We start from the raw sequence: 17,512 nt of genomic DNA, 5'->3' as shown, positions 1-17,512 counted from the left end.
ATCTTAGTAGGCATTTTTTAAAATGCTGAACTAAAGTGAGATTTTCTCTTCCTTAAAAATCTGGGATGCTCGTTCATTCTCTGATCAGTTCAGATGCAGTGTATGAAAAAATAAAGCTAGTGTTACAGCTCTTTTAGAATTTGTCTAGCAGGTTTTCCGGTTTTTACCAGAAAGCCACCCTTACCCCAAAAAAGAAAGAAAAACCATAAGCCTGTGTGTGTGCTCCCTGGACCCTTCTTTTCCGCAAAACCTTGCTCAAATCAGAGACAAGGACCTTCTTTTCTTGGCTAGTCCCTGCCCTGTCCTTTCTCTGAAATCCTTTAAGATGGCCAAGCTCTGTGGATTCAACCAGGAAAATCTTCAACAGAAGGGGAAGGAGATGCTCTCCACCCTTTTTTTTTTTTGAGATGAAGTCTCACTCAGTCGCCCAGGCTGCAGTGCAATGGCACGATCTCGGCTCACTGCACCCTCCGCCTCCTGGGTTCAAGCAATTCTGCTGCCTCAGCCTCCCGAGTAGCTGGGATTACAGGCGCCTGCCACCACGCCTGGCTACTTTTTGTATTTTTAGTAGAGACAGGGTTTCACCACGTTGGTCAGTCTGGTCTCGAACTCCTGACCTCAGGTAATCCGCCCTTCTTGGCCTCCCAAAGTGCTGGGATTACAGGCATGAGCGCCCGCTACCTCATCTGAGGCAGGTCCGATGAAGGTTTCTCTGAAGGACTGTTTTTTAATGAGGGAGATTTTTTTCCCAAGACTTTGGCAATCATTGTGTTCCCCTTACCTACTGCCACAAGTATGATTTACTTTCCACATAGAAGAATTCCCAGATCCTAAGAATGACTTAATAGCAATAGATAACTGTCACATATTGCTAATTCTATTTATTTCCCAAGAAAAAAGAAAGAAGTGTTAATGGTATGGTGTTCATTACTGGGGCTTCAGTCTTAAAAGGGGAATATAAACTTTGCAAGGCTGTGCACTGCACTGTATGTGAGGTCGCACAGTCTGGGAGGCCCTGTGCCACCTTGTCAGGCTTCCTAAAGGAGCTCTCAACTCCCATCCACACACAAAGGCATCTCCTGGGGGCCAGGCCCTGGGCAAAGCTGGCTGCCTCAGGAAGTTGCCCACACAGCCACAGGGCGGCAGATCTGCCTGGTAACTTGAACGACCAGTAGCCCTCCCTGCTTGGTAGCCACGCCTCTTATGTTACTGCCCCAGAAAGCAGAGCCCATGGGCATCATCACTTCCATCTCTTAGGCTGGCACCATTGATACTGGTGGGCTGGGGTCGGTCCCCAAATACCAGTAGGACCTGGACTCAAGCCGATGTCCAGACTTTTGACACCATTGTGAGAAGGAACTTGAGGATGAATCCAAAAATCATGAAAGTTGGGAGATCTATTTGCAAAACAAAATTACATACTCAAGAAAAGGAAGTGCAGGCATATTAAAGAGAGAGTTTGCCCCGTGGATTTGGGCTGCTACCTTTATGGATTTCTTTAACCAAGGGGTGGAATATTCATGAAAATTCCTGGAAGAAGGTAGAAATTTCTCGGAACTGTGGTGCCACCCATTTTTACACCAAATATAGGTATTCCCAGAACTGTCACGGGGTGGTGGGTGTGTGATTGAGGATGTTAATGAGCGTATAATGAGGTTCTAGGAGAAACCCAGGCCAAATCCAGCACCAGGTTGGGTCCAGTCGGTCTTAGCCAGCTTGGTCCACACCCTGTTTTTTCAGGATTTTATAAGCTCATAGCTTCTGCAGCTATTTCAGGTGTCTTTTTGCTAGTCATGTGAAACTGCCGCCTGGAATTTTCCAATCTCCTGCAACCACTTTGTATTATTCTTATCTTACCTCCAGTGCTATAGCGGGTGAAATCCCTCCTATGACTGACTGTTCTCCTTCCTCTCCAATACTGTTAGGAGATATGTGTTTGTTTCTTAATTTTGACACAGTATGCGATTTTGATATTTTGGTATTCTAAAGAGTTTAGTATTTTGCAGTTATTTTAATATATAAAAAGGTAGGCACTGCCTCTATCTTTACTTGATTTTATCTGAACCCAAATAGGTCTTATTGTTTCTAAGACAACTATTTCAATCAGTGTCTAGGGTTTGTTGCATTCAATTGTTCCGTTTTGCATAAGTGAACCATGCTTTGATGACAAACAGCCAGCACCTCTGTGATGATCTCATTCAGCGCTGGAGTCCAGGGTAGTTTGCCACAGGTCCCGGCTCTCAGAGGGTAACTGCATATGCATGAATCTCTTGCCTCATTGATTTAACGCCCTCAGGATGAGCGCAGTGGGCCACTCTCTCTGCACACTTCTGCCCTGAGCGGGAGATGGGCCGGGCTCCAGAGAGAGGCTCTAGGAGTGTGTTTTGATAGTTTTTCCCACAATATGCCCAGCTACAAAGTCAGCTCAGCAAGTTTTTAAGTAAGTCTGGAGTTACATTACATACCTTTATTTATTAAATTTAAATCTATGGTGGTTTTAAAACTCATATGAAGAATAATTTGTAATATTTTACATTCATGTGCATCAGAAAGTGAGAAAAAATTAAACTATGTTTTAAATTGAGTTTTATTTTCCCCCTGCCCTTGAGCCATTTTTTTAAGTATATACGTGGTAGTGTGTGCATCATATTCATTTCATAAAAGCACCGATTGTTGTAGGAGATCAGTGAGCTAAAGGACGGGCACATATCTCTCAAACGCATTCATATTATCCAATAAATTAAATTCTTAAAAGAAAAAAGACCTATTAATTGGAACACAAAAGCCCCCATCCCTGGTCCCAGTGCACCTTTCTCTAAGGTGATGTAATCCAAAGGAGAATTTATAGAAAAAAATAGTTTTTGTTCTGTGTACACTCAAGAAAATTAGGAAAGATGAGGGAAAAAAAAGAAAAAGGAAAACATCTTCTTTTGGGGGTATGGGTGGGGGTCACAGTCTTACCATGGTAGGAACTCACTCATTAAGTGGAAGAGGGAGCGGAATACCCCATCCCACCCCCACACACTCACACAGAGAAACAGCTTTTCCAGATAATGACTTTATGCAAATCAGAGAAAGGCTCCGCTGCCCTAGACCACCTTCCTGCTGCCTGTGGAGAGGCATTGATTAGCCCCCTGCAAAGCGATGGGTCCTGGGTGGACAGATGCCCAGGCGCGTGCACAGTGGCCCAAGGAGAGGGTGGGACCCACCTCTTGGCACAGAGCGATCACTGCCTCTGCTAAATAACCTTCTACAGCTCCTCCAGCCCTGAGCGATTTCTCCAAACTGAGCCCCTAAGTCTGTATCAGTCACTGCTGCATGAAGAACAGGTGTGGCTCATGGTAAGACAAGGATCAGCAGGACTCTGCCCTCTGGGAGAGGAGCGGTGAGGTGAGGGGGATGTCAGTATGCTGGGCAGGTGGGGGACTCTGACGAACAGAGACGGCTTCCAGGACTGGCAACATAACCGTGGCCCCAGTGACAAAGGAAAATGCGGGACAGCTTGTGCAAAAATTATTAAGGATTTCAAGATGGCGACAGCAGAGCATTAAACCCAGCACAGGGTTCCCAGTGAAGGCGTTGGTTCACAGGCCCCTGGAGCCGGCACTGGGCCCCTGATTCCCTGTCAGCTGTGGCTGCCCCGTTCAGTCTGAGCAATGACAACCCACATCTTTCCTGCCATTGCCCCTAGGTCATCTCGACCCTCAACGCACACACTCCAACAACCTACACATACACACACCATAGTCACACACCCCCCCCCCACACACACTCTCTTACACACCACACACTCACATTCACACACTCACCCTACACATACCCACTATAGTCACACACCCCACACTCTCTCACACTCACGCACACCCCACATTCACACACACAGCACACACATTCACATGCTCACCCTATACACACCCACCATAGTCGCACATCCCAGTCTCTCACACACCCACTCACACACTCACTTACACACACCCCACACTCACTCTCACACACCACACACATTCGCACTCACCCTACACTCTCACTTAAACACACACCCTACATACACTCATAGTCACACACCCCACGCTCTCACACACACGCACATCTTACACACACTCATCAGTCACACACCCATACTCTCTTACTCATACTCACATTCACACACTCACCCACCCTAACACGTACCCACCATAGTCACACCCCACACTCTCTCCTACACTCACACACCATAGTCACACACCACAGACACCACACTCACACTCCACACTCTCTCACACACACCCTTCACTTACACACATTCACATAGCACACACACCATACACACCCCACAGTCATACACACTCATTCACACACCATAGTCACACACCCCACAGTATCTCACACACACCCCCACACTCACACACACACCACACCCCCCACAATACAGATTTGCACACTCTCACACCCCACACTCTCACACACACTATAGATTTGCACACTCACACACACTCCACACTCACGTGCACACACACATCCTCGCACACCCGCAGTCCTCCTGAGATCCCTTTGGGCTGGCCATGTTCTTCTCCCAGGATAACTGGTGAAGTAGGAAGCACCCTCTCCAGCATTCTCATCATCAAGAGCTAGCTGGCTATTGTTCCTCTGAAGGCTCTCACAGCGTGCTTCCTACCTTGTATTTGTTCAATAATGCTAAGCTAAACCATTTCCCTTCCCAGTTCCAAAGCCTGGTATGACCACAAATCCGATATAAGAGAGTCCAAATATCCTGCCTCCACACGGAGAACCCTCCAGACCCTCATTGCACACTCTCTCTCTCCACGGTTTTCTCCAGGCAAGCTGAGAGCTCCCGCTCAGGGAATAGCCTCTGTGCTTCCCTTCTGCACGCCTGGTCTCTTATGATTACAGTTTGCCTGCCTGTCTTTAGCTCTCCGTTCAACTCACGAGTTTTGCACTTTTAATGTTGACATTTTAAAAATGTGTTTTATAAGTCTAATCAGTAGCAAAGTATATTATCTGTATTTACTTCAGTATTGACATTTTACAATAAAGTTATCTGTTCAAGAATATATATCCTATGGAATCTGAATATTATAGACTTTGAGAGTTTCCATGATCAATTTATAAAATACATGTAAAGCTTTTCATTAACAGTTGAATATTTATATTATTCTTTTCCCCCTGGAACTTACATTTCTATTTCACCAACCCCGCTGCCTTTTATCCTAATATAGTATAACCCTCTGGCAGGAAGTCTTACTCATCACTATGTCATATGTCCTGTCAACAAAAATAAGTACATAGTGGGAATTAGATTTTTTTAATTCTTTGTAAGCATCGAGTTTTTATATATGAGAAATATCTAGATTAATATATTTTACAGTTGTGATTCATACACAATTGATTACACATGTTATATATTTTTAGTAGAAAAAATATAGAATTTTATCCAAAATGTATCTCTTACTGAGTAGGAAGGGGCTTTTATTTCTCTCGCATTCCAGTACCCACGAATGAGTGCTATTTCCTGTTAAAATGAGACAGTTTTGGCATAAATTCTATATATACACGTTTGGTTTGTTGTTGTGGTTGTTTTTTAATTTCACTGTTGTAAGTAGTGAGGGCAATTTTAAGATTTAATTCTGTTTGTATTTAGGGGCATGGTTATAGTAATAATCTGTGAATAAGTACATAGGAATGGAAGAAGTCACTAAGCGTCGCTCAATTTTTATAACTCCTTCTAGGGCTCATGCCAAAAATCACAGAAAATTACTTTTAAGGTCCTATTATCTGACAATTTGATTAGGTTCTCCTCTATTTTTTAAAAGTACTAGAAACCAGTTAACTTTCAAACGGATTTGATTGGCCCAAATTAGAGTCATTGTCTCAGTTTCTGGAACATCTACCAAAAAAAGACTTTCCTGAATGACATTAATTATACTTATTTTATTAGAGGTACCTTCTATAATTGATTAATACTGTTAGAAAAAGTAAGATTGAAATATTGTCCGTTAGTACACCTTTGTAATATGATGCAGTATTTTTAAATCTTCTTTTAAAATGCTTTCGTCAAAAACTTAAGAATGGAAAATTTTGGCTCATTCATGTCACTCAATTAGTATAATGATCACCTTTTAACAAAATCTGCAAAGCCAGTCCTCTTCAGCAAACCCAGCAGCCAAGTCAGATTTCTTCTCTGTTGGGTAATCCTACCTTCCAATTTTTTAGATTCAAACCCTTTGTGTTAATGTGTGTGCTGAGACAGCCATCCCACTTCTGAGGTTGCCTTCTAAGATAAATACACAGGTGAGACACAGAGCTTTGCCATGTTCTCTTGTCTGATGAAATAAAGCTCTTCTGCTGCCAGTGTTTTGTCCCGGGCTCATTGCTCTGCTCTTATGGCCAGCTCTTGCAGGAGCAATTTGGCTTCAGCTGGGTAATAGAAGAAACAGGGTCTTCAAAACTTATTACCACTTCTGCCTCCCTGTTGGATAGTAAGTCTTATTATCAAACATAGCAATGTGGCCCAACATGCTCACCTCTGACTCTGTTTCCGTGCTTTACCCTAAACAAAAATAGCTACAAAGCCAGCAAGATGGGAAACCTTACCAAAGCGGCTCGATGGAAGGAAGCTTCACAAGGACATGATCTCATTAACCCTTTCTTCGTTTTCCAGAAGGTTTTTATTTCCAGAGTCGATGTAAGATTCACAGTGGGGAAGAAATACACCTCTGTTATTTTGAAACGTGGGAGAAGGACATTTGTGATAGGGGAGGTGTGTGTGTGTTATTCAGCTTGAAGACCGTGGACAAAAAGTAACAGACTTGCTCTAGGCTGGACTCAAATCCATCACACACTGGCCCTTGGTGTTCCTTTTCATCAAAATGTCCCTTGACTGGCCTGCCCAAGTCCCTCCTGCTCTCTGGGCGTGGTGAATTAGAGGACACTCCAATGGAAGAGGCAGTCCCAATCACAGAGCTCCAGAGAAGGGGGTTTGGAAGCTGGAAATGCAGATTTCTGAGTCTTTCTTCTAGAGCTGAGGCTGCGGAAGCCCATGAGCCTGTAGAGGCAGGATGTACAGAGAATTACCTCTTTGCATGTTCGTGGGGAAGCATGCTGTGTTAACACAAAAGGAGGAAGGATGCCCAGAAGTCAAATTGAGAATCCACGCTCAATGGGATGCTAGGGGGCTTTTCTGTAAACCTATAATATTTTTAGGGTAATTATGATAAGAAAAACAGCAACAGAACAGCCAGTGTTCATTCATCTTTACATTCCCCGTGGTAGATTTGTGACTTAAGGTACGCAAGTGGTAAAGCTGACATTTTCTTCACAATTCCACTTTCCAAGTCTTTTTCCTGCATGAAGTCACCAAAGAAAATCAGCAATTCTCCTAGACTCTAGACTAGGGAATCTTGGTCAGAGAATTTGTCTGCAATGACTTATGTCCAGAGAATGGTCTTGTGTGGAGAGAAATACCTATGCTGAATTCTTACAACTAAACGAAAAAAATATATGCTTGAAAATTTCATTAACATTAGGACATAAAAGCAAAAAGAAAAATGCCTAAATGTCCAAGTATAGATAAAGGACTGACTAAAATAATGGTTCATGTGAGAGAAGTATGACTTACGACTCTGGGGTAGAATCAAAGTCCATTTTATCTGTGAGAGCTTCAGAGAAATTCATAATAAGGAGACTTCTGTGTAAAGAGGTTCCTTGATGATAATAAAAATAATACTTAGCCAACACTGAACTACTCATGATGCTCCAGATACTTATGATGCTCCACTTACTCATTTAACCCTCAGAGTAACCCTATGAAATACAAGTAGATGTGAAAGCTAAGGGCTACAGAGGTTGAGTAACTTGCTGAAGGATACGTAGCTAGTCAGTGGCAGAGCCAGAATTTGAACACAGAGTCTTGTACTAGAGTCTGCACAATGCACACTGTCCTCTCCCAACAGTTTTCTCATTTGTTTTGGTCAAGATCTGTACTCCGTAGGATCTCTCTCTCATCAAAAAATTGTGTGTGCATATTTTGGGGCACTAAAAACATGACATCAATAATGACAGTAGTTGCAGAACCAAAAAGAAAAGTATCTTTCCTTTTCCGTATTCTTTTTTACATTCATATGCATACATAATTATTATAAGATTATAATCATAAAATTTTTCTCCTTGCCTTTTTTTTTTTTGAAACAGAGTCTCACTCTATCCCCCAGGCTGGAGTGCAGTGGCGCAATCTCGGCTCACTGAAACCACTGCCTCCCGGGTTCAAGCGATTATCGTGCCTCAGCCTCCTGAGGAGCTGGGATTACAGGCACCCGCCACCACGCCCAGCTAATTTTTGTGTTTTTAGTAGACATGGGGTTTCATCATGTTGGCCAGGCTGGTCTGAACTCCTGACTTCAGTGTCAGGCCTCTGAGCCCAAGCTAAGCCATCATATCCCCTGTGACCTGCATGTATACATCCAGATGGCCTGAAGCAAGTGAAGAATCACGAAAGAAGTGAAAATGGCTGATTCCTGCCTTGACTGATGACATTACCTTGTGAAATTCCTTCTCCTGGCTCAGAAGCTCCCCAACGGAGCACCTTGTGACCCCCACCCCTGCTAGCCAGCGGACAACCCCCTTTGACTGTAATTTTCCACTATCTACCCAAGTCCTGTAAAACAGCCCCACCCCTATCTTCCTTCGCTGATTCTCTTTTTGGACTCAGCCCGCCTGCCCCCAGGTGAAATGAACAGCTTTGTTGCCCACACAAAGCCTGTTTGGTGGTCTCTTCACACGGACGCGCGTGACACTCAGGCGATCTGCCTGCCTCGACTTCCCAAAGTGCCGGGATTACAAGGGTGAGCCACCATGCCCAGCCCTCTCCTTGCCTTTTATACTTATTATATTTCAAATAGTTTTATTTTGCTATATTATCTTTATCATCATCAGTTGTGATAGCTGCAACATGCTACAGGAAGTTGATGTTCCCTAACTTATTGAGATAGTCCTCTCTTAGTTTCCTTTTTTGTGTAATATTCGCTGCAAATAATATGGCAGCGAACATCCCATATATTATTTCTTTTCCTTCTTCGATTATTTTTTAAAGATAATTCCTGGAGTGAGATTGCTGAACAAAGGATAAGGATATTTTTTGTTTCTTGTAAGAATAAAGCCACATTATTTTTGTTTTTTTCTTGCTTGTCGCCCAGGCTGGAGGGCAGTGGCACAATCTTGCTTATTGCATCTTCTGCCTCCCCAGTTCAAGTGATTCTCCTGCCTCAGCCTCCTGAATAGCTGGGATTACAGATTATAGGCACCTGCCACCATACCCGGCTAATTTTTGTATTTTTAGTAGAGACAGGGTTTCGCCATATTGGCCAGGGTGGTCTTGAACTCTGACCTCAAATGATCCACCCACCTCAGCCTCCCAAAATGCTGGTCACTGGTGGTAGCCACCGCTCCCAGCCAAGCCACATCACTTTTTAATGGGTAATTGTGTATTGTCATCAGTAACATATCAAAAGGATTATTGTATTTTAATGTTACAATCCTTTTGCAGTTGTATACCCCACTTTCTTAAATTGTATGTATTTAATAGCTGACAATTCTTGCTATTATGTAATATCTTGTATTCACTATGTTTAGATGTATATTGCTGAAAAAAGCACAAATTGAATTATAAATGGACTCTCTTTGTCTTACCTAAAGAATTTATTTTGAACTTGTAATAACAAATGAATTGTTGCTTAGCAAGAATGCTGATTGTGACTAGTTCAAGACATCAATAATTCTTGAGGTTCTTGGCAGATTATGGTTAGAGCTCTTATACCTCGGCACCATAATAAATAAATATTTTTGCCTTCTTCAACAGTAGATGTCAAAGCAGCTAATTTTGTTGCTCCATCATTGTGTTAGTTCATTCTTATCCTGAGGAAATTTCAAAAGAAAGCTTGAAACTGAAGACCATTTTGCATGACTCATGTAAAGTTTGTTGAATAAACAAAATAAACCCATGGCAGTGAAATCACTCCATGATTAGTTGGCAGTAGATTTTGTTCTAGAAACCCTAAGTCATTTTCTTGGTGCATTCATTTGTCCAGCACTGTATTTTTTGCAAGATGGCAGTTAAAGGATGCAACTCACTATCAGAGTGCAAATCAAGTGAAAAAAAATCTTATGTTCATTTATTCATTATGTAAATATCTACTGAACACCTTGACTCTGGTGGTGGCCAATTATACAAGACAGGCATGGCCATGCCCTCATGGAACTTTTGGCCCAGCTTGGAATTGTCAAAGAAACCCAAAGCTGAACACTAGTTAAGGAGACAAGACGGATTCTAGTCAGTACTACTGCAGTAAGGAAGAGACCTCAGTGAAACCTCAGCTCAGCTCCCCTGAGACAAAGGTGGTATGTGCTAAAGGAAAGGGACTAAAGGAAGGTAAGGGGGTGGTCTCTGGGTTTAGGCCATCTGAGTTTGTTAATTGACGCTTACCTGGAGGAGAAACAAAAGTCTCCTATCTTTAGGACAGGACATAGTTTTGCCAACTGGATTAAGGCCCCGCAAAGTTCGGATCTTACCATCCCACAGGAACTGGGAGACAAGAGAGCTATCTCACTGAATGTTTGCATTTCAAAGAGATGGCTCCCACATACTTGATGGGACATTTCTGGGTGGTAGAAGGTTTCTATCTCAAACGGGCACAGAAAGAATATATAATTGCAAGCTTTCTAAAGTAAATGCCCTAAGAAAGTGAGCTCAGAGGCCTATCATCAGATGTTGTCTGAAACAAACAGTAATTTTTTTTTTTTTGGAAATGGAGTCTCGCACTGTTTCCCGGGCTGGAGTGCAGTGGTGCGATCTTGGCTCACTGCAACCTTCACCTCTTGGGTTCAAGAGATTCTCTTGCCTCAGCCTCCCAAGTAGCTGGAATTACAGGCACCTACAACCATGCCCAGCTAACTGTTTGTATTTTTAGTAGAGATGGTGTTTCACTATGTTGGCCAGGCTGGTCTCAAACTCCTGACGTCATGATCGGCCCGCCTTGGCCTCCCAAACAAACAATAAATTCTTTCGGCAGCATTGAGTTTTCTCAGGCAGGCATTTTAAGGGGGCTGGAATTGTCATCCTAGGAACACAGCCTGGAACTGATGGGAACTATGCTAGTGTTTATTCAAGACTTTTCCTGTAGTGGGGTGGATGAAATCACTTGTGCTGCAAGTCGTAGTTCTTCTAGGCCAAGGTCAAGGCCTGCTTGAGAACTCTGAATAGAGTCTGGTCAAGGAGAGTCTTTGTCCCAACATTGGCAGTTAAAACAAGGCTCATTGTGTCTGCAGTAAGAATGTCGTGCAGGTTGTACACTCCACAGCATGCCTGGCCATGTGCAGTGGTCTCGTGACCACAGCTGCTTCAGCTGTTCAAAAAATTTCTAATAGGTTCTCCTCAGTTTCATCATGGTTAGTGGACAAGGTCCCTTCTGTCCTACCCCTACCCAAGATCTTCAGGTCCCTTACTCTCATTTCAGGGCAAGATGATGGGAGAGTTATAAGTGCCCAGGGCTGTTGGATGATTTGTGGTCCACAGTGCAGGGGGCTGGGGGCCCCCTACACTGAGCACAGCTGGGCCCCATCTTCCTTCCAGCCTGTCCTTTAGCCCTCCAAGGAGAAGGTCTTTGTTACCCCTCCCCATCCAGGACACCCCCTCTCCCCTGCCACTTCCTCCCCTGGACACTGAAATTCTCCATAAGCATACACTGTCTGGCGCTATAGGCTGTGGCTCTTTCTTTCTCCTCTTTACATTGGACTAGGGGAGAAAACCCATCTTTTGGAACCGGAGAGCAAATTAATGTACAGAGGAAACACATGAACTAATACTTTCAGATGAGCTCCTACCATGTGCACTCACAAGGGAGCATTTTAAGGGTTCTGATGGTGGAGTTCTGGGAGCCCTGGGAACAGACACCAGGAACGCGGCAGCTGATCTGCCATGGAGTCAAGAGGATCTTCCGGGAGGCTCTGTCATTTCTGTAAATCAAGGGGTTAGGAAGACAGGGGAGAGGAGAGGGAAATGGAATGCGAAGGTAAGGGTTGGCCAAAAAGGTCTACCATGCTTTTTTCTGGTCTTTTATTTTTTGTCTCTTCTGCTCTCTATTGGATCAAACATATTTTGTTTTATAGCTTTCTTTCCTCCCCTCAGTCCCCCACTAGCTTGGAAGTAATGTGTTCTACTTCAATTCTTTAGTGGTTAACTTTCATTTTTTAAGAGGCATAATTAACTTTATGAACACTGAAGCTCATTAATCTCTGTATTGTACTCTAACACCACAAAAGCCTTACAATGCCCAGCTTCCCTCCCCCACCTCCCATACTGGGTGCTGGGTGCTGCTTTCATTTCCTTCTTTTTGTAAACTTCCAAGTCTGGTCATTTATCATTATTTTTACACTCGGTTCATATTTAAGTGAATCAAAATGTTTGCCAGTTTCATCTCTTCAGATGGTTTCTTAAATCCAGTTCACTTCTAGATTCAGTATTCTTTGTGCTGAAATAATCTTTAAGCTATTTAGAATGAAAAACTCTCTCGGTCTTTGTTATAGCTGAGTTAACCTTTATTGTTGAATGACAGACTTGCTAAATATATAATTCTAGGATAGCTGTTGTATTTTCACTTGGCATTTTGAATATATTATTGCATTATCTTCCGAAGTCCTTTGCTGCTTTGTAAGAAGGTGCTTTTGCCTAATTGCCATTACCTTTTAAATTTTTATTTTTTTATTTTTGAGGCAGAGTCTTGCTCTGTCGCCCAGGCTGGAGTCCAGTGGTGCGATCTCAGCTCACTGCAACCTCCGTCTCCTGGGTTCAAGCAATTATCCTGCCTCAGCCTACAGACTAGCTGGGATTACAGGTGCGTGCCACCATGCCTGGCTAATTTTTGTATTTTTAGTAAAGACGGGGTTTCACCATGTTGGCCAGGCTGGTCTCGAATTCTTGACCTCAAGTGCTCTGCCCACCTCAGCCACCAAAGTGCTGGGATTACAGATGTGAGCCACCGCACGCCGCCTAAAATTCTATTTTTAAATTGACAAATAATATTGTACATTCGTGGTGTACAAAGTGATGGATAGTGATGCAATCAAGGTAATTAGCATATTTGCCATCTCAAACATTCATCATTTCTTTGTCTTGGAAACATTCAATACCCTCCTTCTATTTAATAGCTATTTGAAACTATATAATATATTACTGTTAATTGTAGTCATCTTACCATGCTATAGAACCTAGAACTGATCCCTCTTGTCTAGCTGAAATTTTATGTCTTTTAACATACCTCTCCCTATCCTTCCCTCCCCCTTCCCTTGTCAGCTTCTAGTATCCTCTGCTCTACTTTTAACCTCTATGAGATCAACATTTTTAGTTTCCAGGTATGAATGAGAACATATGGTGCCTAACTTTCTATTCCTGGCTTATTGTACTTTAAAAAGCATGGAATGCTTCACAGTTTGGCTTGTCATCTCCTGCAGGAGCCATGCTTATCTTCTCTTACTGTTCCAATTCTGGCAGGTGTGTTGCAGAAATGAACACTGCCATTACTTTTGAGATAATCTTTCTTCTCTTGGTAATTAAAGTAGTTGTCTTTTTATGGTCTGCAGATTTACTAAGCTGTACCTTTGTGTAGATTTATTTAATTCATTCTGAGTAGGAGTTGTGATGTTGCCTCAATTAGAAATTCCATTTTTCTTTATATCTGGAAACTTCACCATCATCCCTTCAAACATCGCTCCTCTCCCATTTTCTTTTTCTGTTTCTGGAGCTCCTGTTAACAGATAATGGACATTTTCATTTCTCTTCCCTATTATTGAAACCCTCATATTTTCCAGATCTTTACCTCTTCATGTGACATCTGAGTGATTTTCTCAAATCTTTTTTCCAATAGACTAATTCTCTGAAGTCTGCTCTTTCAACCTTCTATTGATTTCTCTATTTCAATGGCTAGACGTTTCATTGTAGAATTCCTTTGCTTCTTTTGCAAATCAACTTGGTCTTTTCCCACAGGGTCCTGTTACTGTCTTATGACTCCCACATCTTCCTTTACCTCGAAACAATGAAAGGTGACATTCTTATTTTAAGTGTTCTCTTCAGCTGTTTTATTATCCTGAGTTATTGGGGTTAAAGTCTCCCGGTCTTTCACCTGCTGCCTCTCCTGGTAGTTTTCTATCACTGAGAGTCCCCAGGGTCTGGGCCTGGCAGTATCTCCAGGGGAGAGCTCACATTCATCTCTTCTGGGCCTTGTAGGATTCAGCAGTTTAGGGTAATTTTTTGTGTCAGTTTTCAGCTGGGGAAGCAAATGTGTGTCTCTTTACTACCCACACAGTGTGAGTTCTGGCTTCATTCTCATTGGTGGTTTAGGTCTAGGACATGCTCCTCTTAGGCAATTCTGATCCCTCTTAACCTCTTTGGAGCCACCGTTTCCCAGGGCTGGTGGTCAGTGCTGTTTCTTTCCACCGAAGCAACAAGCCAGCCCTCCAAGGTGTCTGGCTTCCAGCATGGAACCGGAGGTCTGGATTCATCTCCCTGCAAGAGCATCTCCCTGCAAGAGCCACACACTCTTGGAGGCTGAGGCCCGGATCTGGCTCTGAAATACCTGTACCTGCCTCTGGCTTCCATTTTAGCCAAGTCACCCTGGCTTTTAGAAGATTTTGCTTCATTCCTGGCACCTCTTTTGATATTGAACTTGGCTATATGCACAAAGCATTACCTCTTATTTAGCATTTTTATGTATTTGAGGCAGGTAGGGCAGGGTTAGGAGTGGGAGGCGGGCAGCCTTTCATGCCAGCTCAGCTTGCCCTGTGGTGTGAGGCCCCAAATTGTTTTATGAAGCCAGCGTTAACAGTGGCATCAGACCCACTGAGCCCCTCACAATCTTGCCCATGATCGCCATCGTGGTAAATGGTTTCCAGGCAAGACCACATACGGCACGCTGGCCCCCTGAAGACCCATGCTCCCCTGTCCCCTGTTGCTCCTGCTGATCAGAGCCAGAGCTGATGATGCCTCGCAGGCAAGTGTCCTCAGCCAGGGCCTGCGGGTGTGTGACACTCTGCAGGCACCAGGCATCACTCTGCTTCCTGAGCCTCTCACTCTGGATCCGGTTCTCTGCCTTTTTCAGGCCAATGACTATTATTTTATTTCTCAGGGGTATCTCGCAGCTCCTGTCTCCTCTGTAAAGCACTGTCAAATTTACAAGGGAGCTTCTCTCGCTCTCCTGTCTCAAAGAGATTAGAATTTGCAAGAAAGAGCCTCCTTGCCCATTTTTTTTCACTGTGAAAAAGTTTCAGTTGGAGAGTGATTTTGCAGCCAGGCTACAACTGGGTAAGATTTGATGGAGACGTACAGATGCGAAGCCTGGAGTATCAATGTCTTTCCACAAGTGCTGGGAAGGAGAAAAGAAAATTGGTTATTTGAGTGAGAAGAATGTGGAGAAGAGTGGACATATCTGAATGCTGGCAGGAAGGACCTGAAGCAAAATGAGAGGCGGGCATTCCAGAAGAGTGAAGGGAGCATTAATAGAGCAAATCACAAGACAGGCCGGGCATTGGCGTTCACCCCGAGGTCATCTGCCATGCCCAGTCCCACAGCACCTCTACTTAAGGTGAGGTACTCAATATGTCAGAGTGGAACTTTAACCAAAGGAACACAGCCACCACTCTGAACTTTGGGCTCTTCTCCAAAGCGAAGGTGGGACAGAGTTGAGAGAAACTTAAAATCTACTGCTCTTGATGGTTTTAAGTCAACAGCCGGGGACTGGCAGTTTCCTGGCCTGAGCGGACCCAGCTGTATGTGGGGTCTGAGTGCAGGGCCTTCCTTCCCACAGAAGGATCCCTGCAGCTTGTCCCACTGCCTGGATGGGGAGACCTTGCTGACCAAGGACTCTCTTAACTGGAGGGGTTTCATAGAAGTTGATGTATCTATTGTCACTGCCCAAAAAGAACTTATTGTGGAGATAGGTCATTGAAAAGGTGCATTGTGATGAGGTGAGAATAGGAAAACTTGCAGAGTATGAGGCCCTGGGTGGCTCTGGTAGAACATCATTAAGAGGGGCTCAGGTCATCCTGAGACAGGATTTTTGCATGCCTGGGCCACTGATAGAAGACTCAAGAAGGATCAAGTAGAAGTGAGTGTGTGTGTGTGTGTGTGTGTGGTATTGTTACAGGGCGTCCTTGCTCCCAGAGCTCCCAAGATGGTGTTGGGCCGCTTCCAAGATGGCTGCAAGCCTCGTGTTCTCTAACCTGGGGTTCTTGGCCTCATGGATTCCAAGGAATGGAATCTGGAGCCATGCAGTGAGTGTTATAGCTCTATTAGAAGCCTTGGGTCACGGAAGAGAACCATGGAACCCAGTGACTAGTGTTCAGCTCAATTAGGACAAACCCGGGCACTTAGCCAAGCAGGAACAATGGCAAGCCTTTAGCCCAATCCAGAGCAGCAATGGGCACCTCACTGGATCAGGAGCACAGCAGACACCCTGCCAGATCCAGAGGGGTGGAAGTCAGTAGTGGGTCTGCAATGGCGGTAAATATCAATGGTTGACGGCGAGTGAAAGCTCAGGTCCAGCCGTGACAAACACGGACCAGAAGAGTGTGCACTTGCAAGATTTAATAGAGTGAAAACAGAGCTCCCATACAAAAGGAGGGGACCCAAAGAGGGTAGCCGATGCCGGCTGGAATGCCTGGGTTTATATCCCGGTCATTGTATTGTCCCTCCTGCTGTGCTCTCAGGCGATAGATGATTGGCTATTTCTTTACCTCCTATTTTTGCCTAATTAGCATTTTAGTGAGCTCTCTCATTAGTCGGGTGTGAGCTAAGTTGCAAGCCCTGTGTTTAGAGGTGGATGTGGTCACCTTCCCAGCTAGGTTTAGGGATTCTTAGTCAGTCTAGGAAATCCAGCTAGTCCTGTCTCTCAGTATGGAGGCAGGTAGGCTAAATATCGGGATGAAAAATCCAACCTTTACCATTTTATGTAAATAAAACTGCTTTTGGCTTATTCAGGCAGTTCCCATTGTTTAAGTTCCATCTGACACATCACCTTTCTCCTCCGTGAATGAATGAAACGGTTCTGTAAGTATCCAAGTGTGAATGCTCCGTGCGGGCACCCTGTGGATGCTAGGGATGCAGGGAGAGTTAGGACTGATCATCTCTGTCCTCAGGGAACTCACAGTCTCATGGGACAGTGTCCTCCCACCCACCAGAGGGCATGATTCCCAGGGGTGAAAGACTTTCCAAGGGGGACTCAAGCATGGAGATTCTATGGAATCCTGTCCTCAAAACCTCAATTTCTATCTATTCTTTTCTAAAATTGACCTGCTAGAATAAACCTGTGTTCATAATAACCCTTCACAAAAGGGGGGCGTTCCCCCTTGCCTCCCTCAAATTTTACCTGTGCATTACCCACATAGCATAAAACTTTGAGGATATTGAACAAAGGCAAAACCTTTCTCAAAATAATAAATCAAGACATCATAAACCCTTTGAGCTTCCCTTCTG

The 17,512-nt window shown here is 43.9% G+C and overlaps 1 protein-coding gene and 2 non-coding genes across 9 annotated transcripts in view; 2 read left to right on the top strand and 1 right to left on the bottom strand.

Moving 5' to 3' along the window:
* Positions 1–17,512, top strand: part of HECW1 (HECT, C2 and WW domain containing E3 ubiquitin protein ligase 1) — a 449,514-nt gene that overhangs the window by 80,977 nt on the left and 351,025 nt on the right. The window lies entirely within an intron of this gene.
* On the top strand, positions 118–179 carry LOC112209880 (U7 small nuclear RNA). The gene has a single exon (XR_002944872.1). It is a non-coding gene; the product is annotated as a U7 small nuclear RNA (small nuclear RNA).
* Positions 13,454–13,558, bottom strand: LOC112209858 (U6 spliceosomal RNA). The gene has a single exon (XR_002944858.2). It is a non-coding gene; the product is annotated as a U6 spliceosomal RNA (small nuclear RNA).

The sequence above is a fragment of the Pan troglodytes genome, chromosome 6, assembly GCF_028858775.2.
Source record: "Pan troglodytes isolate AG18354 chromosome 6, NHGRI_mPanTro3-v2.0_pri, whole genome shotgun sequence".
NCBI classification, from domain to species: Eukaryota; Metazoa; Chordata; class Mammalia; order Primates; family Hominidae; genus Pan; species Pan troglodytes.
This window is presented reverse-complemented; position numbering and strand designations above follow the sequence as displayed.